Source organism: Podarcis melisellensis, assembly GCF_964234715.1.
Source record: "Podarcis melisellensis genome assembly, chromosome: 13".
In the NCBI taxonomy this organism is placed as follows: Eukaryota; Metazoa; Chordata; class Lepidosauria; order Squamata; family Lacertidae; genus Podarcis; species Podarcis melisellensis.
The window spans coordinates 54,855,226-54,881,432 of record NC_138545.1 but is presented as its reverse complement, the minus strand read 5'-3'; the positions used below and the strand labels follow the sequence as shown (position 1 = coordinate 54,881,432).

At 47.8% G+C, this 26,207-nt stretch overlaps 1 long non-coding RNA gene across 1 annotated transcript in view; it reads right to left on the bottom strand.

Annotated features, from left to right (window-relative positions):
* The window catches only part of LOC309354488, a 204,678-nt gene that overhangs the window by 76,537 nt on the left and 101,934 nt on the right, over positions 1-26,207 (bottom strand). The window lies entirely within an intron of this gene.

The following is a 26,207-nucleotide window of genomic DNA, read 5'->3' as shown; positions in this document are numbered from 1 at the left end:
AGAGGGGATTAAATGATCTGAAGGGGAAATCAAGCCCTTTAAACTGCTTGAGAATGTATCCTTATTTCTAACACCGGCAGCATTAAGATAAATTCACCCGTGTAAATAAGTTTTCATGGATGTAATAATGGAATATTGAATGATTTGCAGGGATTTATGTTATGCAAAACAAACCATAGAAAGAGAAGGGAAGTCATTCATATCGTAAGGATGTGAAAATGAGTACTTTAAATTGTAAAACAGAAAATTTAATTTTGTGTGTGTATATATTATATTATATATATTATATATAATATTATATAATAGAATATAAAAAATAATGCAGAAGGTCCCAAGTTCATCTTTGTTTGATGGCTGACAAGAATACCGTGAAATATCCCACCAAACTGGGAGAGGTGGGCTGATTCTGGTGTCCTTTGCGACCTGCACCAGCCATGCTGTTTTCCTGCCTAACCTTGATAGGAAGTTAAAAATAAATAAAAAACCCTTCTCCGGCTTTCCTATGGAAATGGCAGGTGCAAGGAGAGATGGGGGATTTGAGATAAGAAGGCAGCAGTGTCGACTGTGAGGGCGCTTGCTTCCCCCACCCACCCTCTGCTGCCCAAGGCACAGATGGGGGGATATATATATATAATCAATGTCTGCAGTAGCTTCTTTCTGCTCTGATGAATAGATTCTAAAGAGGCAGTGACATTATTTGAGATAAGAGAGGAGAGAAAAAGGGTCAGTGATAGAAAATGTCAGAGCGCAGAGATGAAACGCAGCGGCAAGATGGGGGGCACTGGGGGGGTGTTGGGTCATGCGCTCCCTATCCCACACACACATCTCCCTTGGAGGGGGAGGGAGGGAGAGAGAGAAAGGGTTTGAAAACTTTGAAATTCTAATATAGTTGAGGGGGAATCAAGTCACCGTACTGAGTCCCCCCACTCCAAATGAATCCCCTCTGCCTCCAATTGTTCCTCAGGTTGAAGGCTTGTTTCTGTGTTGTTTGCTTCACCCCCCAAATTGTTTACAAATAATAACATGGAAATGAGTGCTAAACTTGTGTTACATTCCACTATATTTCTGAAAGTGACTTTTATGTTGTGTGAAACCTCAAATCCAATTTGGAAATTAAAAGGAAAACATTGGGAAAATGGAATAAATCGCTCTGTGGATGCAGCCTCTCTCTTCCAACAAAATAACTACCACAGCATTTATTCAGGATGTTCTTTCTGGTTTTCAGAGCTAGCAAACTAAACTTGTACCAGTTGCTGGAGATGTCAGGAGGGAAGAGAGCTCTGGCGCTCCGGTCCTGCTTGCGGCTTTTGCATGGAGGCGCCTGGGTGTCCCTGTGAGGACAGGAGGCTGGCCACTTCTCTCCCCAACAAACTCATGCTGTGATAGGGTCTGATGTTATGCCCACACCTGTGAGGATGGCCCCGTGTCCAGTCTTGCCCTGCTTTGGCTTGGCAGCTCTGCCCCTGTCCCTGCTCTGGGTCCTTCAGGGGTGGGTTGGGGTGAGAGGGCAGTTCACAGGATGGCAGGAGAGACAGAGCTGTGCCCAGGATGGAGGGGCACCTGAGAGAGCAGTGCTGGACATGACTGCAAGTGAGTGGCAAGGCTGAGGAAAAGCAGACACGGCATCTCACAGCCCTCCCAGGTGCAGTCCCTTGAAAATGGAAGGTCACAATTCCTCTTGCCATTCATCACCCTGAGCAACCAAGGAGCGTTTTCCTGAACTCTTCAGTGGCTCTGGTCACACCACCTCCCCCCTGGCAGCACCATCCCAGAAGGGTAGCATTTGGACTACTGGGTGCAGTTCTTGCTCACCTCACCTCAGGGAGGATACTGTACAGTTAGAAAAGGATCAGAAAGGGGCATCCAAAATGATTAAGGGGGTGGAGCGACTCCCCTATGAGGAAATGACATTTGGGACTTTTTAGTTTAGAGAAAAGGCAAGGAACAGGAGACATAACAGAAGGTTTATTATTTTTTATTAAATTTCCACAAAAAAATCCAATACTTATACATGACAGACATTTATGGCTAGAGTAAAGTAATTCTCTCAAAATGCTTGAACATGTGGACATCCAGTGAAAATGAACATTGGAAGATTCAGGACAGAGAAAAGAAAGTCCTCCAAGCAGCACCTAGTTAAACTATGGAACTCCCTCCCACAGGAGGCAAGGAGGGCCACCAAAGTGAGCATGCCAGGCCTTGTCTTTAAAAACTTGGCCGGTGGGACGTAAAAAGTTGTTGGGACAGCTTCCTTGCTTCCTTTCTGTTCTGGACTTCTTGCCCTGCTTCTCAACCCCCGGACCAGGACTCCTGAGCCTTGTGCCTGTATCATTCTGGGCCCGAGGGAAGAACTCTCTCTTACTTACAAGTAGGAGCCTCTGCTTGAGCGCTTTGGAGTGGAAGCCGGGACCGTTTCATTGAGTTAGGCGGAATCATCTTGCCAAACTTCGCCTGCCTGATGCAGGATAAACAACGACAGGTTCCTGGGCAGATTGCTGCCCAGCCTCCGCTTTGCCAAGGACTTATTCATATGCCCGCCAGCTTTCACCGATTTTGGTCATGGTTAGTCTGTTAGGTGCCACAAGACTCTTGGTTCCTTTTGCCCCAACAGACTTAACTTGGCTTCACTGTTGGAAATTGTGTCATGCTAATTTCACATGGCGACAAGAACTGACGTTTCTGTGCCAAAGAAACAGATAGCGCTAAGAATGCAAGAGCTGCTTTGCAGGATCTGGCTAAAATCTACCCACCATCATTCAGCTGCCGTCAGGATGTCCTGGGCAGCTGTCACGAAGGGGCAGCTAGTCCACGTTGACTGTCTCCACATCTACCACTCTCAGGTATACAATAAAGGAGATTCTGACTAAATATTAGGAAGGATTTTCTGATAGTAAGAGCTGCCTGGCAGTAGAATGGACTCTTTGGAAGGTGACGGACTCTCCTTCATTTGTGGTTGGAAGGCCATAAAGCCATGATTCCTACATTTTGGGGTGGACTAGAAGACCCTTTGGGTGCCCTTCCAGTTCTACAATTCTTCTAGTCTACTGCCTTTGCACACAACAGTTCCACTTTGCTATCACAGCTGCTGGACGCCAGTGGTCCTCCGTGAATCCGTCTATAAACCTTTTTCAAATCCTCATTACCACTAGGCTCTGTTTCCACATCCTTTCCACTCGAGGGGAGTGAGAACTGTGAACGGCTACGACACTCATTGAAGGATTTAAGGCGTGAAATCCTCCTCCCCCCCCCCCAGCACCTCATGGCACAGTGAAGGTTTTGAAAGTTAAGTATTACTGTCGGGCTTTGTTGTTGCCTAACTGCGACAGACAAATTGAGAACTAGTTGTCAAAATGTCAGAGCACAACAAATCAACATTCAAAATGAGTCTCTGTGCAATGTGGTGTATAATTAAAAAAAAATCCTTTTTAGAAACTTCAGCAAGCGTTGGCTTGGCTTTATATTTGTCTGCGTGATTAATAAAGGCAGCTAATTTTCAGACTTTAAAAACAGCTAGAAAATAGCTCCTAATTACATATTAGGCCCCTAACGTCCCCCGCTGAGCTCGGCTGGTATTGGTGGGCCACGGATTTTGGCAGGGGTTTAATTACATTCTGAGCTTCATCTAATTTTAGTTAAATGTAATGTAATCAGCAGCAGATGTCTTGAAATAAAATATGAATTATGAATATGAGGATATTTCTTTAAATAATTCTTTAAAAAACGATTTGCTGTTTCGTTCCCTGGAGCAGCACAGCACTCATTAGGAACCAGGTATGAGGCTGCATTGAGAAAAGGAGTTTGGGAAAAGAACGGAAGTTTTGCTGGAGCAGCTTTCAAAGGGCAATCAGAATACTACGAAAGCAAGACAAATCATTGTTTCAGGTGAAGGTATCAAATAGAGCTTAAGTGTATTTGCTCTACAAGGTCAGCTGGATTTTGAAACTGGATATTAGGGTTGGATTTCCCTTGCTGAAATGTGAATGCTGATGCCTGCACTCCTTGCAGCCTCCATCCAAAGAATTATTGACCCTTCCAAATGGCTTGGGGGGGGCTGCATCCCTCAGGGACCAGCTCCTTCCCTCTTCAACACCCCTGGACTGGCTCTTGCAAAAGACACTTAGATTATGGTTTATATTACCCACACTGATGTGCTGACAAGCTTGCCCCCTTCCCAGAGCCAGGGGAGCGGTGATAGGCTGCACAAGGACATGGTCTCTGATGGCTTGGGAAAAGCCCTGGAGAGGAGGAGACTTGGATGGCTGTGGGGAGGCAGGGACTTTCAGTCTTGGCAAGTGATTCATGGGGCCAGACCTCCCGGGGCTAAGCTGCTGTGCTCATTAGGCCTGACACCAAGTCTGTGGAGATCCTGCTTTTGCTAATAAAGAGTTAACTCCAACTTTGAACAGTGTGATTTACTGCCAGCTCGCTCTGCGACACCACTACACACACACACAATTTTGGTGTAGAAGAGGCCGTGAAAGTAAGCCTATGGAAGATGCTGTTACTCAGACTCAGTGGCGGAGCTTCATGCTCTGGCACTGGGGGGGGCGGAGAGCAGGCAGGGGAGCGGCTGGCGTGCCTCCTGGGGGTGGGGCATGCCACCTGCAGGGGCATGGCGGGGGCAGCCGCCATGGTACCCTACCAGGATCGCGCTGCCGGGGCGCTGCGCTCCCCCCGCACTCCTCTTCCTCCGCCAGTGCTCAGACTATAATGGTGGCTGATCAGTCGTGTTTAATAGGATTGGTGCTGAGAACCAGGGTAGAGTACTGGATTGACTGTGCAATCTAGACTGTGGATTTAGATGGCCTTTTCTGCCTTGAAGCTCACCTTTGGTAAATCATGGCCCCACTGCCTAGCCTTACCTCACAGGCTCATTGTGAAGATAAAATGTGATAATCTCCATGTATGCTATCAGAACTGCTCAGAGGAAAGCTGCTTGATTCCTCTTCCTGCCAAGGTCCTTTTCCTTTTGTGCCATATCTTTTAGATTTATTTATTTATTTCATCATATTTATATACCACTTGATTATAAAAAAGCCTCAAAGCAGTTTGCAAAAATAATTTTAAGGCAGGAACCATCATTTTGTAAGCTACTCAAGGAGTACCTTTAGACTAAAAGCAGGATAAAAGTATTTGACACAAAGGTGGTGACGCATCTCCATGTTCATGGTAAACCATGCAGGTGAAATATTGTACAGCTCTTACTCACTTCTGTTTTCATGGCATCACAACCATTGCCAGAGAAGCGTAAGTCCGAAAGAACGCATGCGTATCCTGCCAAGCCTGTGATCTTCCAGGCAGAGGCGGATTCGAATTTGGGTTTCCCAGGACCAAATCCAGCGCTCTGTCTGCTGTCTCACTGGCCCTTTGGGCAGTTGGTTGCCCTCCAGGTGTTAGACTACAACTCCCATCATCATGGACCAATGTCCTACCTGGCTGAGAACTGGAGCCCAACAAGGCTGCAAGGAAGGCCGTGGCAGCCTAGCCACCCCTGCTTTAGAGAGAGTCATTTTTTGTGCTTTGTTATGTCACAAGGATACCTGCCTCTGGGAATGTGGGGGAAATTGCCTTGCATTTCAGTGTCAAACCTGCTTAATGTCCACATTCCAAAACAAGGCGCAAAATGAATGCTGTGCAAAGGATGCCTGCTCCTCACTCTCAATATACTCTGGACTATGGACCTTCTGAATTATCTCTTCATCTTGATACCCAGTAAAGAAAACCCTGTGAAGAAAATATAAGTATTAAGATTAGTGGTATGTATAGTGATACGGAAGCGGGGGGCGTGTCTTCTTCACCTTCTTCTTCGCTACAATATATCCATTTATTTCCAATTGTCAATGTCAAAAGGGACTAAAATCTATAAAATTCATAGAAAATCAACGTGCCAATTTGCTCAATTTCTCTAGGACTCCATGACACCTCCCCTGTCCTCCATAATCCCTCAAGCAAGGTGTCAAGACCCTAATCCTGTCAAATCACTCTGCCAAGCCTTTCCTCCAGACAATGCCAGTACATGGACCATTGTCTTCTCATCACCGGTACTCAGGATGTGCTTATCTGTGCATATCTCCAGCTCTGCATATTCCCCCCTCCCTCCTCCATATGTTAATCCTGTGTAACCCAACCTCTTCTTAATGTATTCATGATGTAATCTGTGTAACCCAACCTCTTCTTAATGTATTCATGATGTAACTGGGATGTGTTTTGCACTATATTCTGGGGCATGGAGGGAAGTTTCAAAAGTTCATGTCACCCCTTTTTCGCTGTTCAATCTCGCCTTGAACCTGTTGCGCAATAAACTTGGATCTTCTGCAGCTTGCTCCTGTCTCCAGCTGAGCTCATTTTCCTCCGCAGGGACCCGCGGACTTAGTCCGACGAGCTGGGTGGCAGAGCAGCCTCGCACCCAGATTTTACCGTAACAGATGGCGCCCGAACGTGGGGCTTTGCGGTTCTCCCGTGTTGCTGCCCGGGGGCCCTGAAATCTTCAGCCGGCACCGGGCCATTTTGCCTGGGAAGATCCTTTGGACCCCCGGCCATCTTCTGGGCGGTAATCAAAAGCCCCAGGAGTTCAGCCGGGGAGCAAAGAGGGATCCAGCCGGCTTATTCATCGATCCCGGGATCATCATAGAAGACGTGTGAGTATAAGGAAAAGGAAAAATCCAGTGCACTGGTGGGAAGGGGGTGGAAATCTCCTGGCAACTGAATTCTCTGCCCTCCGCTCTATTGCTCCTTCTTACCTTTCTCTTGGTCCGGTTAGTGAGAGAGACCGTGGACCGCCACTCGACCCAAAAGGGGAGTTCTGAGCTCTATCTCTTTCTCTTAAAAATCTCCAGCCAGCCGCACCAATTGGGAGCCCGAAAGTAAGATGGAGAGAGCCGACTTGAAAGACAGCCGCAACAGGCATCTCAGTTGAAAGCAAGGGGTTGGAGCTCTCTTTCCGAACTTCCCTAGCACCCGGCAAGGGGGCAGGAAGGGGTCTGGCTTTCTGTCTCATTCCCAGCCGCACTGGTCGGTGCCACATAACACGTGTATCGTGCGTGAGCCCACTTACAAAAGCAAGGGGGATTTTCGGTTCAAAACTCTATCCAGGGATCACCCGATCTGGCACCGCACGGCGCGGGCGTTCAGTAGGGCCCCCTTTCCTGAGATTGTGACGATAGGTAGGAGGTTGCCAGGAGGCATAGCCCATGAGGAATTGGGCGGGATTTGGCAGAGTGGAAAGGAACCCCAAGATTTGGAATAGGAAATAAGGAAAGGAACGAGAGGTAACCGGAAAGCTAGAGCTCAATAAACCACTAGGAAGTTGCCAAGCAACAAGGAAAAGGAAAACCCTAAATAACCCCCTGTACAAGTTACCCAAATCCTAATCAACCCCTCTCTTTCTCCCTTCTCTATCCCAGACACCCCCAAAAAGAAAAAAACAACAAAAAAGCAACAACAGCAACGCATGCATATATAAAAGGGGTACCCAGTCAACCAAGCCTTGTGAGCCCTGCCAGTTTGATTAACTGGTGGTGTGTTTCAAGAGGCAAGGAGGCTCATAAAACCATGTGGGACCTTCCTACTAATTTCACTTAATGAAGCCAAAGGAAGCGGCCCAACTCCTTGCAATAACCAACTAAAGGATGAGAATATATATGTTTACATGTTGTCTGTTATGTGTGATGTCTGTTAATACATATATGAGAATATGTATGTTTACATGTTGTCTGTTATGTGTATTGTCTGTTCCTTCTGTCTCTGACAGACTGCCTTTCTTAAGTGTGCATAGTTTAAACTACAAGCTTGCTTCAAAATTTCAAATCTAAGGAAGCCATGCTGGACCTTATCAATCTTAAAACAGGACACAAAAAACCCCAAAAACCCAAAATGAGAATGAAGGGTGCAAATGTTTGTTATTTGAGGTTCCAAAGAGTCTTCCTCCGAGTAGCTTAAGTGAGGAGTATGATTTTAAGTTGATGGTAGATAATGTTATGTTGCAACTTTTGAGTTTGTGAGTCTACAGTCTTATTTTGGAATGTGCTGATAACCTAATGTTTCTGCTGCAAAAGCATAGTTGAGCACAACTGCTCTCTCAAGCTAAAATGCAGTGTCTGTATTTCATTAAGCACATGCCTATGAAAATAGGTGTTCCTTCTAAGAAAATTGTTAATAAAAGATAGAAGCTTTGATAGACAACAATTGTCTATCTATAGAGTCCAGTCCTGATATCAGTCTATAAGATCAGCCAGGGTTTCCTGGCTTCTTATTGGAAAATGCCTCCCCCCACTTGTTTCAGTCTCTTTCAGGTCCCCCCCCTCTTACTTCCGTGCCAAGTGAATTTACTCTCGAATAAGCTTCCTTCAACAAGGGAGGGGGGCACATTCTTTGCTAAAAGTACCCGACATCTCACTTTCCTATGTATCGTTATTTTAAAAAATCTTAATTAGGCGTACTATTCCTATGCAAGTTCAGAAACATTATTAACTTTTGTATCCCTTTTAAATCAAATCCAGGACTGTTTTTATTATTTGTGAGTGGTTATATCAACTGGAATAACCCTATGCTTATAAAATATTCTCTCCCAGATTCTCTTCCTATCTTATCTTAGGAAAACTGTTCTTCCTTTAAGATCATTTCTCTAGGAACTTGCACTCTTTAGTCTAAGGAAGTAAACTCTCACTCAAACTAGCTTCAAGATCTGCTAAAAGGGTTCTGTATAAAGCTGGGTACTTTTATTTTCCTCTTCCTTGGTACATGATAGGAGCATTGATTGTGGTCTCTTCCCCAGTTGTGCCTGTGTACATACGTATGTGTGTGTCTCTCTGGTAGTACAAATCTTGCTATGAACCCTGTATTTTAGGGTTGGACTAGATGACCCCAGGGTCCCTTTCAACTTTCCCAATTTGTGGCTGTGTGGAGGGCCATGTGTCTGCAAGCATGTGATGAGTTGAAATTCAGCCCAGATTTGCTCTTTGTTTTTTTTAAAGGTGAGAGGTGAAAGCCGTGATGTTTTGAAGCAGAACTGGTGAGGTCAGGCATTTGAGTGATTACAGTGTTTATCATTTTGTCTATTATTTACAAAAATCAGACTTAAAAGTCTACTCAAAGTTTAAGCACTTACAAATTCATATCAAGCAGAATCAGCCTTTACCAGCCTGTAAATAAAGGGCAGAAAATTTTGTCTGCAGATGGTAATGCTGAAATGAATGAGAATATTAAGATCTTATGAATTATGACTCTGGCCATTTCCCCCTTATATAAGGGCACGGCAGATTCCGCGAATGACTTTACAGATTTTACCGTAACAATAGTTATTGAGTTTAATAAATAATTTTAAAAATCAACCCCAAACTGAATTTCAGTTCTTCTTCCAAACCTTTATGAATTTTGTGATACAATTCTTCAACCAAAAAAATGCAAATATTATGGGAAAGTGTTGCACACCAAGCAAATATAGCGAATAAAACATATTAAAATATGTCATGTAAGGTGAGATTACTTGCAAAATGTGTGGATTAGGCAAAAGGCCCATGAAAGCTAATACGAAAATTCTGATGGATTGTTGGGAGGACTTTTAAAAAAACTGATGCAGAAATGTGAACCAACCCAGACCCTGTGATCATAATCAGATCACTTCTCCATGTGCCTCCTCCACGTGGGGCCCAGAGAGTGGCAACACAAGAATGGGGCCTTTCCAGTGGTGGCGCCCTGCTTGCGGAATGCTCTCCCCAGGGAGGCTCACCTGGCGCCTCTCATTACACATCTTTAGGTGCAAGGCAAAAACATTTCTTCTCTTAACAATTTTTAAGAATAGCTTGTTTAATTTGAGCCAGTGTGGTGTAGTAGTTAAAGTGTCGGACTAGGACCTGGAAGACCAGAGTTCAAATCCGTGCTTTGCTATGAAGCTCACTTGGTGTGACCTCTGGCCAATCACAGCCTCTTAGCCTTGCCTCCCTCACAGGGTTGATGTGGGAATGAAATGAGGAAGGGAAGAACAGGGCATCCCACCTTGAGCTCCTTGGAGAAGAAGCTGGGATATACAGTGGTGCCTCGCAAGACGAAATTAATTCGTTCCGCAAGTCTCTTCGTCTTGCGAGTTTTTCGTCTTGCGATGCACGGTTTTCCATAGGAATGCATTGAAAATCAATTAATGCGTTCCTATGGAAACCGCCTTCCCCCGACCTCTTCTGGCGGGCGCCCGGGACAGCGGAGGACTTCTCCGCTGTCCGGGGCGATTTAAAAGCCCCTGGGAAGGCAGGCAGGGGGGACAAAGACTTTTGCCCCCCGCCTGCCTTCAGAAGAGGTCCAGGCTTCGCGGACCTCTCCGCAAGCAGCGGGAGCGCTCCTTGCGGAGAGTTGCCAGCGCGCCCAGGCTTCGAGGCCCCGCCGCCGGGCTTCGGGACATCGTTCCGAAGCCGGGCGGCGGGGGGAGGCTTTCCCGCCCCGTCGCCGGGCTTCGGGACATCGTTCTGATGCCGGGTGGCGGGGGGAGGCTTTCTCGCCCCGCCGCCCGGCATCGGGACGATGCCCCGAAGCCGGGCGGCGGGGGGAGGTGTTCCTGCCCCGCCGCCCGGCATCGGGACGATGCCCCGAAGCCGGGCGGCGGGGGGAGGCTTCAAAAGCCGTCCGGGGGCTTTTAAATCGCCCCGGACAGTCCCGGGGCGATTTAAAAGCCCCCGGTTAGGCATTTATCACAGGATTTATTGTCCTGGACCTCTTCCGAAGGCGGGCGGGGGGCAAAAGTCTTTGCTCCCCCCTGCCTGCCTTTCCGGGAGAGCGGGAAGGCAGCGCAGGACCTCTTCCCAAGGCGGGCGGGGGGCAAAAGTCTTTGCCCCCCCTGCCTGCCTTCAAAAGCCGTCCGGGATAGCGGGAAGCGCTTCCCTGCTATCCCGGACCGCTTTTAAAATGCTGGTGGTGCGGAGCAAAGCCTTTCGCCCCCGCCAGCCTTCCTGGACCTCTTCTGAAGTCCGGAGGGGGGGAAAAGGCTTTGATCCCCACCGCCAGCATTTAAAAAAAGGTCCCCGAGATTTCCCTATGGGCTTTCGTCTTGCGATGCAAGCCCATAGGGAAAATCGTCTAGCGAAGCGTCGCAAAAACCGAAAAACCCTTTCGTCTTGCGGGTTTTTCGTCTTGCGAGGCATTCGTCTTGCGGGGCACCACTGTAAATGCGGTGGTTGAGGAGGATGATGATGAGGAGGAGGATAATGGTGCAACAGAAGCTGAGAGAAATGTGTAGATCTGCCCCTTCCTCGCCCTTTGCCAGCCCCCACCCCCCGCAGCTTCAGCTGGGCTGCCTCGCTAGCCAAGGACAGCCCACCTCCCCCCCCGCCGCTTCTCTTCCTCTTCCACCCCCCTGACACTTTGGTATATTTTAATCGGGTTTCGCCTGGATCCTTCCCCCGCCCCCCGCAGCCACAGAGACACGCTTCCCTGCCTGGGTTAGCAGCCCTCGCTGTTCAATTCATCAAGGGAGTGACAGCTAAAATTCATTTGAAGATGAAGAAAGTGCAGCCTAATCCTTTCTGGGAGACATTGATAGACTAGCAACCAAGGAAGAATTGCAGAGCAGTAATGAAATTAGGCTAAAACTGCTGGCGGATAGCAGATAATTGCCCTTGTCTGTCACTAGGAATAACATCTCCCCAAATCCAACACAATGATTGGGGAAAGTTGGAGGAATTGTATTTATTTATTTTATCCCCCCTTCTACCACCTTCCTTTTCTAGAAGAGACTCCCCCCCCCCCCGGCTGCCGGGATTAGCTGTGCAGTTCTCTCTGCCGGATTCTCAGCTGCACAAAGATCACTCTCCGTGACATTTTTGATCCTATCAACAGAAGGAATTGGCGCTTAGATAGGAATCTAACAAACCACAAGGTGAACAGAGAAGGTTAGTACAATTGTGTGCCCCCTCCCGCTCTGCTTGTTAATGGGTTTAAACCAGGGGGGAGGGTTATGCCCAAGTCCACATCCCCCATAATCCAGCCTTTGTCGGCTTGGTGCCTTCACAGAACTCCATGTGTCCCTGACAGAGCAGCCATGTTGACAGCAGCTGCAGCCTGGGGAAATAGGTTGGCGCAACCTGCCACAATCTGCCATTTCATCCACACAAGGAAGGCTGCCGGTTCCTGAGCAAGCAAATAATGGTTGTGGGCCTTTGTTACTGCTGCTGCTGCTGAGATTAACACTGCTCAGATAGACTGCTCCTGCTCCAACACCGTTTCATAATAAACTTGGCTGGAAGGGACTGTTGCCCAGGGTGACGTATCTCTGACGTCCTGCTTGCTTGTCAGGAGTAACTCAGTGGGCGAATGTACATTTGCCCAGGTAAGGCTGCAGTCACAACATGAGGATGCCACAAGGGTGCCACTCTGCCTAGCCATCTGTCCCGACTAAGCCTCTAAGCAAAACAACACCTGCCTTTTTCATATACTATCTTGATGGCTAGGGTGGCCAAGTCAAAAGCATCCCAGACCATCAGATTTCAGCGCCCAAACTTAACTTAGGGGCAGACCCTGGCAGTGTTTCAGGAGTGCCCCCTGGCAATTCTTCCTCTATGCTCCCTCCCACCACTCAGCCCTGGAGACAGAGGTTAATTGGGAAAGGGGAGGAGGGCAGACCCCACCCCAAGAGTCTTTTAATTTTTGTAACTTAAAGTAAGTTCATCATGTGACATATCATATTAAGACCCATGACGTTCTGAAGAGATTGGTGTTTTTAGTTTTTGACATATCTTGATTCTGGGCTGAGCTTTTAAGGTTTTTGTGTAGTCTGGCAAGACCAATTATTTATGTTTAAAATTCAAACCCTCATAACTCAAAAACGGGAGGAGATAAAAAAATAATATTTTTGATTTAAACTTAGTTTTGATCATTCAACAAGTGTGCAAAATATTAAGAACATTGGATGATATGAGGTAAAAAAAGTTGTCTCACTTGATATGGAATGACAGCACTGAAGAAGTCTCATATGCGATGGCAGATGGTGGTGATCTTGTGAGCCACCCTGAGATCTTCAGATGAAGAGCGGTATATAAATTTAATAAATAATAATGATAATGATACTAACGATGCTAATAATAATCTGGACAATCAGGGGCAGCCCATTCCATTTCAGTGCCTGAGGCCCCTTCGCCAAAGCCTCTCCTGTGTGGCTTCCTGTCCAGATGCGCCCCCCTGGCTGCAATGGCAGGGGCAGGAAGGAGGCCTGTGGGGATGACGCCCCACTGGGTTCCACCACCCGAGGCAGCTGCTTCCGTCTGCCTCGGGGCAGGTGGCCCCTTGGACACCCCTTGCGCTCCAGCGTCTCTTTGCAACCCTGTCCAGTTCCCTTTCTCCCTCGCATCTGGCGGGGAGTCACAGCAGGTTCCAGGATTGTTTCTCTGGCGGTCCAGACACTTTTCTCCTTGGACCAGGCAGGGACATGAGCATCACTGGGTCACCCAGCAGGCAGACTATGTCTTAGGGCACCAGCACAGCAGGGGTGCCAAACGAAAGAGAACTGAAAAAGAAAAGCACAGAAATAGTACTCATGGGAGAAATCAGAACTTAGTTAGACTTCCTTTCTCTCCACTCAACCCTCCTCCCCCATTTCTTCCATTCTTATTACTTATCCTCACCTAAACTGGGGTGGGGGGTGATAGTCCTACTAATATAAATCAAAATAATGCTAGGAAATCAGATTCCATCACGTGCCACAAAAAACTGTTTTATTTTGTTTTAAAAAGTAAGTGGAGAACGCTTTTATTTGTATAGATCTTTATTATATGTAAAGGGACCCTTTCCTTTTATTATACCTCTGAAGCTGCTCTGCATCTTCCTACGTTTGTCCTCCCAGGCTGTGGCACTTTATGGTTTACATCTTTAACATCTTCCTTTTCTTTGTTTTTGTTGTTTGTACTTTTGTTTTGCTTTGTTAACCAATCAGTTATACATGTTTGTGTGTGTATAGGAGACAAGGCACCTTTGAGGGTGAAATCAAACTGTTGGATGGAAATATATATTTAAATATATAGGATTTTATTTTCTGGTTTAGTATTGTTTTGATTTTGAGCCGCATGTATGGGGGTGGGGGAGCACACCACAAGCTCTTTCATATTCCTGCCCTGGATATGAGCAATCAGAAGAGAGTCCTGGGGAAATTCCTACTTCTCAGGAGCTTCCCACTGTTTCCCCCCCCTGCACCCAAAGGTGCTGCCATGTCAGGCTCAGAGCATTTGGGGAGCTGGCTCCTTCTCTGCCCCCCACCAAGGCCTGAAGGATCCCTGGGCCCTGATTTACCCCCCTCTCCACCTCAGGGCCCATTGCGAGAATGGAAGCTTCCTCCAGGAGGCCATAAATTTGGCTGGATCTCTCTCAGCTACGGAGGTGAATCCCAGCCGGAGGCTGACCAGCCGTTTGCTTGGGGATTTATGGCCAAGGAGGTTGGCAGGCCAGGCAGGGGAGAAGACCGGTCAAAGGAATGGTTTATGTGCTGCTGCCGCTGGCTGGAGCCCCCATAATTTACTGGGGCCGAGATGGGGAATATTTCATCCTCTGTCTTCCCAATGAAGATGGCTTGTGTTTGAAACCGCCTCAGTACACACAGTCAATCCCACTTAAGCGTCGGCTGAGAAGAGGCAGAGGGGAACGGAGGACACTGCCTTATCCCAGATAGTGCAGTCTTGCCTGCACCGACTGGCAGCAGTGGCTGCAGGGTTCAGGCCAGGGATGGAAGCTGGGGCCTTCTGCATTCAGGACAGATGCTCTGCCACTGAACTGTGTGGGCAGTCCCCTAAAAGGAAGGTAGGGTTCTAGTCCTCATGAATAAAGGGCTAAATACAAACAGAGGAAGGTCATGACCTCCAACATTTCTCCAATGGAAATAGGGAAGTCCTAAGGAAAATGGGACATTCCATGATCAAACCAGAAACCAGAACGGCTTCTGCTCCATTTTCCAGGGATGACCTGGGAAATAGGGACACTTGGAGGGTCTGGAAGCTGCGCCTACTAAGCCAAACCCCCTGTAATTCTAACCCTAACTCTACTCCCATGGGTAGGCAAACTAAGGCGGGGGCTGGATCCGGCCCAATCGCCTTCTCAATCCGGCCTGCGGATGGTCTGGGAATCAGCGTGTTTTTACATGAGTAGAATGTGTGATTTTATTTAAAATGCATCTCTGGGTTATTTGTTCATAGGAATTTGTTCACCCCCCCATATAATCTGGCCCCCTACAAGGTCTGAGGGATGGTGGACCGGCCCCCTGCTTGAAAAGTTTGCTGACCCCTGCTCTACTCCTACTCACTCCGTAGTGTCTACACTACCTGGCAGCTGCTCTCCAAGGCTTCACCAGTCCGTCCCTGCCTGTGCTATGGCCCTTCCCCATAAATCACCAGGGACCCACATGCCCAACAACCCTTCCATTCCTGACACTGGCATACAGCAGGCCGGGAGTGGGCGTGGGAAAGGCAGCAACAGGCTCCACACTAAGCAAAGGATGCTACGCCTCATACACACCATATGCAATTATCTTTTATTTTATTGCTGGTTCAAGGTTGTGTTCATAATTCTCCCCCCTTCACATTTAATCCCCACAACAACCCTGCGAGGTAGGGACTGAGAGGCAGGGACTGGCCCAAGGCCACCCAGGGAGCTTCTTGGCCTAGTGGGGATTTGCAGAAGGCCCTGGGTTCAGTCCCTGACAGCATCTCCAGGTGGGGGGTGAGAGACCCCTGTTCCAAGCAGTGTAAACACAATGAGCTATAAATGGTCTGTCTTGGTAGAAGGCAGAAATCCCTAAGCACAATATCATTTTTAAAAAATCTATATTCAACCATACCACTAAAAATAAAAATAAATGCATCTGATAACAGAGAACCCATCCATAAAACATTTAGGAAGATATCAATAAATAATGAAACAGAGCCGGACGATGGATCTGATGAGCCAGGGAAAGCCTTCCTAACTAGAAGCGTTTAAAGCCTGCCGCTGTTTCTGCCTGAGCTCCGTCTCTGGGTGCTCTGGCCAGTGCCCCCCCCCCCAGAAAAGGCCCACTTTTGAGATGCCATAAGGCGCCACTTTGGCCACTTAGCCTTATGACATTAGTGTGCTGCCTACACCAAAATCACTACAAAATAGGAAATAGTGTGAAAACAGTTAAAACCCATTTTGTATATAAAAACAGTGAACGAATTCCAATACAGATGCAGAACAAGGGTGCCTCTGAGCATGCTCTGAGCTGAAGGATCTGTTTTCAGTGCACAAATGGAACTGAGCTCCCTGTCCTTTCACACAAGAGTGCAATCCTGCTTAGATGTCCTCATTTCAGCCAACTAATTTTAGTAGGGGAATGATTTTGTTGTTCCTACTGTTAAACAATTGAGAATTAGAAAGCTTGTCAATCTATTGCAATCCCCCAAGAGATCTAATAGTAGATTCACCACCAGAGTGTGTCTCCTTACTTGTGTTTTATCACAATATCTATCCCTTTTACAATTTTTGTTCACACATATGAACAAAATATTCACTTATTTTATTTGGTTTTTAATTCATGTAATAACTATTTTCTCCTCCCTGAACTATCGTGGGTAGGACAGTTAAAAAACCCAAATGAATACATTCATATACTTTTCTGAATCATGAGATCTAGCAACTTGCTTCAATGCCCTTGCTTCTAAGGCAGATTGCAGTCGGGAAAACCCCCCAGTTCTGCGACTTTAATGTCCAGTTTTGTCAACTTCAGCCAATGCACGGTGGTCAAATTTTTTCTCCCTTTTGCTGCCCCTCGCCCCCCCCATCCACCTGGCTATATTCAGGGGAGCTGGCTGCACCTTTTAATGACATTTAATCCGACAGGGTGAGGTGCTCTGTGACATTTTGGATGAAGACACGGGGAAAGGTCAAAGAGCGTGAAAGGTCGCGAGAGGTCGGATGAAAAGCCACGCTCTTTTCGCTTCTCCGCGCTGCTTCCTGGAAGAGCCTCTGACAGCTTTGGGCACAGACGGAGCCGGAGTGGCTCTGCTGGGCTCAGGCATCCTGCTATAGCTTTTCCTCAGCTGAAATAATAAAACCCTTGCATTTAAAAGAAACATTTTTGTTTACTATGGCAATATTTATAGCCTTAAAAACGGGTTGTTCTGGGAAATGGGGGCAGGGTTTGGATGTCGGCTGCAACCCCATCCGGCCGCCAAGGAGGATGGTCTTGCATGGATAGTAGCTGGCAGGCAAACGCTTCCCCTAGAGCTCTGCCCATCATCACCTTTGCTTCTCATTCCCGCTGTTGTCTTCCCACATCCACCAGAGCTGTTGGCCTGACACGGCTGACTTTCTGCCTGGGAAGTACCTGCAATAGTGTTGTCTGGGCTCCATGCTGAACCACAGGCAAGTACAGAAGGGGTGTTAAATTACACCCCCCAAAAAAAGTTTAATTTAATTCCCTGTGTTAAGGGGGGGGAGGAAATCCAGGGAGAGAGACTATTCAACAGCCCAGCTTGTCGGGGTGCAAGTCCCCCTCAGGACCATGCAGTCAGGAAAAGAAGAAAGTTCCAGCCAAGTAATTTGGAGCAAAACAGTAGACCATGATCTTTATTGTTGCACAACAGGTCCCCACAGGAGTAAGAACCCCGAGCATGGGGTGACCTCCTCTTTTAAAACTTCCCTCTTTCCCCCAGAATACACTTTGAGCAGATGGGGTATACAAGGGTTACATAAGTTCAACATTAGGTCACTTTATCAGACGCCTCTTAATTCCCCACCACTGAAAGAACAATTAATAATAATAATAATAATAATAATAATAATAATTTATTATTTGTACCCTGCCCATCTGGCTGGGTTTCCCCAGCCACTCTGGGCGGCTTCCATAGAAACCAAAAATACAGTAAAATATCACAGATTAAAAACTTCCCTGAACAGGGCTGCCTTCAGATGTCTTCTGAATGTCAGGTAGTTATTTATCGCTTTGACATCTGATGGGAGGGTGTTCCACAGGGCGGGCGCCACTACCGAGAAGGCCCTCTGCCTGGTTCCCTGTAACTTGGCCTCTCGCAGTGAGGGAACCTCCAGAAGGCCCTCGGCACTGGACCTCAGTGTCCGGGCAGAACAATGGGGGTGGAGACACTCCTTCAGGTATACTGGGCCGAGGCTGTTTAGGGCTTTAAAGGTCAACACCAGCACATTGAATTGTGCTCGGAAACGTACTGGGAGCCAATGTAGGTCTTTCAAGACTGGTGTTATGTGGTCTCGGTGGCCGCCCCCAGTCACCAGTCTAGCTGCCGCATTCTGGATTAGTTGTAGTTTCCGAGTCACCTTCAAAGGTAGCCCCACGTAGAGCGCATTGCAGTAGTCCAAGCGGGAGATAACTAAAGCATGCACCACTCTGGCGAGACAGTCTGCAGGCAGATAGGGTCTCAGCCTACGTACCAGATGGAGCTGGTAAACAGCTGCCCTGGATACAGATTTGACCTGTGCCTCCATGGACAGCTGTGAGTCCAAAATGACTCCCAGGCTGCGCACCTGGTCCTTCAGGGGCACAGTTACCCCATTCAGGACAAGGGAATCCTCCACACCTGCCCGCCTCCTGTCCCCCCAAAACAGTACTTTTGTCTCGTCAGGATTCAACTTCAAAACTCTTTCCATCTCCTTGCCCTCAGGACTTGTCTGGAGATGGGCTTTCAGAACACCCAACTTGCTCAACAGCCTCTGTGGGTGTCCATTGTTGCCCCCCTGGTCACTCCCAGGGTGAGGGGCTGCGTCTGTGCTCTCACGCTTGGGGAATTATGGTGGGATGCCCTGTTCCTGCTGCCTACATGACTTCCTGCTTCTTGGTTCATGGAGGGAGGTGGAGCCCAAATTCACCTTTCTCTAAGGGTTAAAATGGCCTTGGAATGAGGAGAGTTGGTTAAAGTATGAATTTTCTATGAATTTATAAGGTTGGCACCTTCCCTGAGCAGTCAAAAGGATACACAGAGGTATAATATTTGTAACATTGAAACAACTTTAAAGATGTGCCTCTCCCCGTCATTTCCATAACAGCTGGAATGTTAGGAGGGAGAATTATAGTATGCATATCTGTGTGTGTCCCCCGCCCCAATCATGTTTACGCTAGACACACACCAACTCTATGGGGCTGAGGCCTCTACAGAGGGGGCAGAGGGGGCCTGGCGGGCAAATGTCTCATCAGGAGGAGGCCTGGTCAGCCTCTCCCTATATGACAGTCATCACGTGTATGACCCACTTGACATTACATGCATGCGCATTGGGCACATGATGTCAGCCCCCCCCCAATGTCAGGAGCAGCTCAGTGCCTGTGGTACACTAAATACTAATAATACATGCATTAACTTGGACTTTAAAGTGAGTGCATTCACATACACACATGACACATACAATTATTGAGACTTCCGGGTTAGTGCCATCGGTAATGGCAGAATTCCTCTGACTAAGAGGAATTTACTCCGTGAAAATCAGGTCTAGCCGTCACGGCGAAGGCGGAGACCCTTCAGAAATCACAGGCGGGTGAAGCCTGTGAACGTGGGATTCGGCGGGCACCCTTTGTGCCTCCCCTACTTGTGGGGAAACCTGTTTTCGGGGCTCTGGAGCGAAGTGGGGTGAGCAGCACGGTGCTGTGAATTGACTGCTTTTTCCACGGAGTGAAGCCGCACAGCCGTTTCCGGAGAGCGCTGACTTTTTCCTGTGAACAATTGGATTCTAAAAGACACTACCCGTGAGTAGAACAAATTGGAAACTTTAAAAAAAAGAAAGACTCAATTAGGAATTGTAGCAGGGAGGCAGAAACAGGAAGTCCGCCTTCCACTTTTGTAAATAGAACAAAGCAAAGAGGCTGCAAGCTAGAGTCTTGGAAAGCCGATTGGAAAGGATTAATTTCAACCTCCAAAAATAGTAAACCCCCCCCGAAGCAGGAGAAGGGGGGGGAGTTTTGTTTTTGTTTTTGTTTGTTTTTTTTAATAGATATTTATTGGAGTTTTTAATAAAAGAAATACAATAATAATAAACAGCATTACTTTGTTTTTGCAAAAATTCATAACATCTTTAGACTTCCTCACATCCCCCGCTCCCACTTACATCATTGATAAGTTTTTGTCAAGCAAATTATCATCTTATTTTCAAATTTATAACCACTTGTTTAAATACAGTAAAATAATTCTCCTACAAATTTTGTTTCTCTTAATCTCTCTTATCATCAAATTCTGATCCATTTTAGTGATGGCCAATTATTTATAACCAAGCATCCTTCTTAACATTCCACTAAATCACACTGTTTCTGTAGATAAATCTTGAATTTCTTCCAATCTTCTTCGATCCTTTCTTCTCCCAGGTCTCGGATTCTGCCGGTCATCTCCGCCAGTTGCATATAGTCCATCAGTTGCATCTGCCATTCTTCCAGTGTGGGTAGATCTTGAGTTTTCCAGTTCTTAGCGAGTAGTATCCTTGCTGCTGTTGTTGCGTACATGAAAAATGTTCTATCCTTCTTTAGCACCTTCTGGTCGACAATGCCCAGAAGAAAGGCCTCTGGTTTCTTGGTGAAGGTATACTTAAATACCTTTTTCAACTCATTATATATCATTTCCCAGAAGGCCTTCACTTTAGGGCAGGTCCACCAGAGGTGAAAGAATGTACCTTCATTTTCTTTACATTTCCAACATTTATTATCAGACAAATGGTATATCTTGGCAAGTTTAACTGGGGTCATGTACCATCTGTATATCATTTTCATTACATTTTCTTTCAAAGCATTACATGCAGTAAAATTCAACCCAGTGGTCCACAACCTTTCCCAATCTTCAAACATAATGTTATGCCCAATATCCTGTGCCCATTTTATCATAGCTGACTTAACCATTTCGTCTTGTGTATTCCATTTCAACAGCAAGTTATACATTCTTGAAAGTACCTTGGTCTTAGGTTCTAACAATTCTGTTTCCAACTTCGATTTCTCCACCTGGAACCCTAGCTTTTTATCACTTTTAAAAATTTCTTTAATCTGAGCGTAGTGTAACCAGTCTCGCACTTTATCCTTCATTTTCTCCATACTCTGCAATTTCCAATTATCTCCGTCTTTTTCTAACAGTTCCCAATATTTTGGCCAATAGGCTTCCATATTGGGTCTTTTTCGGGCCTTAGCTTCCAAAGGTGAGAGCCACCTTGGAGTTTTATTTTCCAATAAGTCTTTATATTTTGTCCAGACATTAAACACTGCTTTTCTGACAATATGGTTCTTAAAGGCCTTATTGATCTTAACCTTATCATACCACAAGTATGCATGCCAACCAAAAGCATTGTTATAACCTTCCAGATCTAACACGTCAGTGTCTTCAAGAAGTAGCCAATCTTTTAGCCAGCAGAAAGCTGCGGCTTCAGAAGGGGGGGGGGAGTTTTGGACTATTTATACCTGAGAGAGAGAGGGAAGGAAGCTAAAATTCCATTGCTCAGAACCTGGGAACGGGCTGCTAATAGGACAATAAGGCTGCCGTATCTGAAACGCGCTCTGACTGTTAGCTGTCAAAGAGAGATACATTGTTTTTAACTGTTTCTAACTGTCCCCCTCTGACTTTAAAGGGAGAAAAAAAAATAACTGAAAATTGAAACTAAATTTCCTGCTTGAGTTATGCTTTAAAAGGAGTTATTTTGGATCAATACAAGTACAGATTGTAACTGTTTCCCCCTAGAGGAAGTTTTGGAAACCGTTATAAGAGCTGGATCAGGGGAATTTTCCCATTAGAAAGATAAAACTGCCTGACTGTGGGATTGACCTTGGACTTTCTGAGTGTTATGGCAGATGGGAAAGAAAAAGTAGATTCGTCACTCCCAGAAAAAACAAGATCTGGGAAGTCTTGGCAGCAAAGAGCGTCAGCATCTGGTCCTTCTGCCTCACCTGCAGCTGTACTAACACAATCCAAACCAAGAGGAATGTCATCAGAAGAAGCTTTAGCGATTGCATCAGGTAAGATAAATGAATCTTTGGAAAAACTTAGCAGGAAGGTAGTTGCGACCAATGTAAAAGTGGATGCGTCAAATGCAAAGGTGGACGCTGCAAATACCAAAATTGATATAAATACAGAAAGTATAAACAGTTTGGGACAAAAGGTGAATACCAACATAGAAGCCATACAGAAATTGATACAGGAATCTGCTTCGACCCGTCAGATTGCAGAGGAAACTAAGAAAAAAGTGGCTGCTGTGGAAGTTAAGGTAACTCAATTGGAAACAAAGAGAGTCCCAGATATACAGAGACAAGTTGAGGACCATAAGCTGATTCTTTCTATGATTGAGCTCAAGGAAAAACAGACGAACTTGAGGATCAGAACTGTACCCGAATTGGAGAAGGATAGTGTCAGGGAACTGCCATCAGAGCCAGAGGCGGAGGGAAGGCTCCAGAGGGATGCCGGAGAGGGTCCCAGTAGGGAGAGAGGCAGCCCATCTGGTGGGGAAGGAAATCAGCGTAGCACCAGTGGAGAAAGGGGGCAGATGGGGGAATCGGCGAAGGGGCTCCAGGACTCCTCGCCGGAGACCAGCGGGGAGAGCACGGGTCCTCCGCTGCCCACACCCTGCGCAGAAGACTTCCGTGCAGGGAGAGTAGGAGGAGACTAGCCGTCAAAGAACTTCTTTGCTGGAAGAAGTTCAAGAAACGCCCACTGACGGATTCTGCCAGCGACTGAGACAGCCACGGATGGGTGGCTGTCCGGACAGAAAGGGTTCACCCAGGTAACCCAGCCAGGTGTGGTGACGATTTACGGACGAGGAACCCCTAGAATCATTACAGCAATCCGTCAGTCTCTAACGTTGCTTGTGCGGAGCCCCAGAGAGGCAGCACGATGAGCCGAACAGGGACAGCCGGAGAGCCGGAGCAACCAGCTGCGATGCTGAGTCTGGTAGAGAGAAATCGAGACTTGGAACAGCATGTAGCTATCCTGACAGCGCGGCTGGACGAAAGACGGGCTCAGGATGCACAGGTCAGACCCACCCCCATCACAAGGAAAGTACCGGGGCTGGTACACAAGTTTGGGGGGAAACCCCAGGACTACAACGCGTTCTGAACGGAAATACAGTACGCTTTGGAACTGCAGCATAATGACTTTGCTGATGACGGGGAGAAGGTAACTTACATTGTGGGGCATCTGGAGGATGGGGCGCGCGAATGGATCAGGCCCCTAATGGCGACGCAAAATGATGCCTTGAAGGACCTTAAGAAATTCTTCCAGGCAATGGATGCAATGTATTCCAGCGAAGTGGAGCAAAGTGTGACTCGGCGGGAACTGATGGGGTGCAGGCAGGGGAGCCAGACAGTTAGAGACTACTGGTCGCGCTTTGCGATGTTGATCCACCGGCTCGTGTGGGATCTGGACTCTGAACCTATTCAAATGTTGTTTGAGGAGGGGTTGTCCCCAACTATGAAGGACAAGCTGTCCCACGCGCCCCGCCCGCAGTCGATGGATTAGCTGACCAAGGCTGTGCTTGCGATTGGAGTAAGACAGGAAGCGTGGGCTCAGGAGAAACGTGAAGTGAGAGGGGAACATTGCCATGACTACCGCATTCCTGAAATACCGAGGCAGCCTTCCCAGGCGGCTGAGCCAATGGAAATAGATGGCGCGCGAGAGAGAGAGGTTTCAAACTCCAGTGAAGGTCGCAAGAGGGAGGGAAAGGATTGGAAAACCACCAAGAAGTGTTTCATCTGCCAACGGCCAGGACATTTTGCCAGGGTCTGCCCTCAAAGAAAGGCCTGGCAAGGGATGGTGGGAGCTGCTGGCTGTGAGGAGAAGGGGGGGGGAAGGGCAGGCGCAGGGAAACGACAACGCTTGGCTGCCAATCAGCGGGGGCAGCAGCCAGGCCAGCAACCAATAGATGTGCCCCAGCCAGACCCTCCCAGGGCAGCTATAGCCATAGAAGTGGTGCTAGAACTCCCGAATGGGCACCCAGTCAAGGTGGAGGGGCTGCTGCATTCAGGCAGCTCCTGCAATTTCTTCAGCAGGGACTTCACTCTAGAGCACCAACTCCACCTGCTGCCCCTGGATTTTCCCTTGCAAGTGACCACCATCGATGGCAGGGAACTTCTGGGAGGGGAAGTGACACACCAGACCCCACCAATGAGAATGAGGGTTTCCAGGCACATGGAGACCATTGCCTTTCACGTAGCCACACTGGCAGGACCCCCAATAATACTGGGGATGAGCTGGCTGGCACTGCATGATCCAGTAGTGTCATGGCATCAGCGGTCAGTCACCTTTAGGTCAGCTTACTGCTTGGAACACTGTCTGGGGGGGGGGAGAACCTAAGGATGACAGTGGCCAGGGTGGCTGGGGTGGCTGTGGAGCCAAAAGGGGAGGTGCCACCACAATATGCTGACCTGAAGGAGGTCTTCAGCGAGAAGGAGGCAGATAGACTAGCCCCCATAGGCCCTTTGACTGCCAAATCAACTTACTCCCAGGGGCTCAGCTGCTGGTGGGTAAGCTGTATGCCATGTCTGACCAAGAGATGCAGAAGTTGCGGCAATTTATTGACAAGAACCTGAAGAGAGGGTTCATAAGAGAATCAAAGGTGGTGGTGGGGGCAGTCCGGTGTTCTTTGTGGACAAAAAGGATACTAATCAGCCCAGATTAGTCATAGATTACAGGGCCTTGAACCTTGTATCAGAACCCGTGACCTTCCCAATGCCCAGGATTGACGACATTTTAACACGGGTGAGGCAGGGGAAAATCTTTACCAAGCTGGACCTCAGGGGAGTGTACAATTTGATTAGGATGAGGGAGGGGGACAAATGGAAATCCACCATGTTCACCCCCCTGGGGGCCTTTGAGTACTTAGTTATGCCATTTGGATTACAGTCGGGCTCCGCCTGCTTTCAAGCATTCATGCACCACGTGTTGGGGTCCTTGCTGTACAAGAACTGCGTAGCCTTTTTGGACGACGTCTTAATCTATTCGGACAATGAGAAGCAACATGCCAGAGACGTCAGGGAAGTGCTAAAGAGACTGCAGAAGCACCAGTTGTGGGTCAAGCTGGAAAAATGCCAATTTCACGCAAGAGAGGTCGAGTTTCTGGGGTACAAGTTGTCAGACAAGGGCCTAGCTATGGACCCCAGCAAGGTGCAGGCGGTGCTGGAATGGAAGGCCCCCAAAACCCGGAAGGACGTGCAGAGGTTCCTAGGGTTCAGCAACTTCTACAGGAGGTTCATCAAGAACTTTGCCCACTTGACAGCGCCCATCACAGATTGTCTCAGTAGCAAAAAGAAGTTCGCCTGGACAGAAAGTGTCCAGCAATCCTTTGAAAGACTGAAGAAGGCGTTCGCTTCGGGAAGAGCAGCTCCTGCACGTGGATCTGGAGAAGCCCATGAGGCTGGAGACCGATGCGTCAGACCGAACCATCGGAGTGGTACTTTTGCAGCCAGGGGCCCAGCAGGGCTGGAGGCCGTGCACCTTTTTCTCGAGGAAGCTGAGCAAGTCGGAGCAAAACTACACAGTGTATGACCGCGAACTGCTTGCAAACTATGCAGCGTGTTGCCAATGGAGACATCTGTTAATAGGGGCGCAGCACAAGATCCAGTTTTGTACGGATCACAAGAACTTGGAATACTGGAGGACTGCGCGAGTACTCAACCAGAGGCAGATTCGATGGGCACAGGAGTTCTCCAAGTTTTCCTTCGAGATCCAGTACGTGCCGGGAGAGGAAAACGTAAGAGCAGATGCTCTCTCCCGGAAGCCGGAGTACATGGAAGGAGAGGGACCGCCGGAAGTCCAACACATGTTCCCCGAGAACCGATGGGTGGGGGGGGAGCGTTGGTTGGGAGACGAGAACTGGCCGGGCTTACTAGAAACGACGAGTTCTCTCAAACTAAAATCAGGGAACTCCGGGACGGAAGGGAAAACCATGGAGGGTTTGAGGAAAAGGAAGGGCTACTGTACTATAAGGGGGCACTGTACGTACCGGGGGAGACCTTGAGGGGAAGGGTACTCAAACAACTCCACGACAACCCAACAGCGGGGCACTTTGTACAGCACAAAACCATGCTGCTTGTCACCAGGCAGTTCTGGTGGCCAAGGGTAAGGGAAGATGTATGGGAATATGTACGGGGGTGCGACCACTGCCAGAGGGCAAAGGGGCAGAGGGCTGCCCCCGCAGGGTTACTGGAACCCTTACCAACGCCAGGAAGACCCTGGGAGGTGGTGTCCATCGATTTTATGACAGATTTGCCCAAGTCAAGGGGGAAGACAGCAGTCATGGTAGTAGTCGAT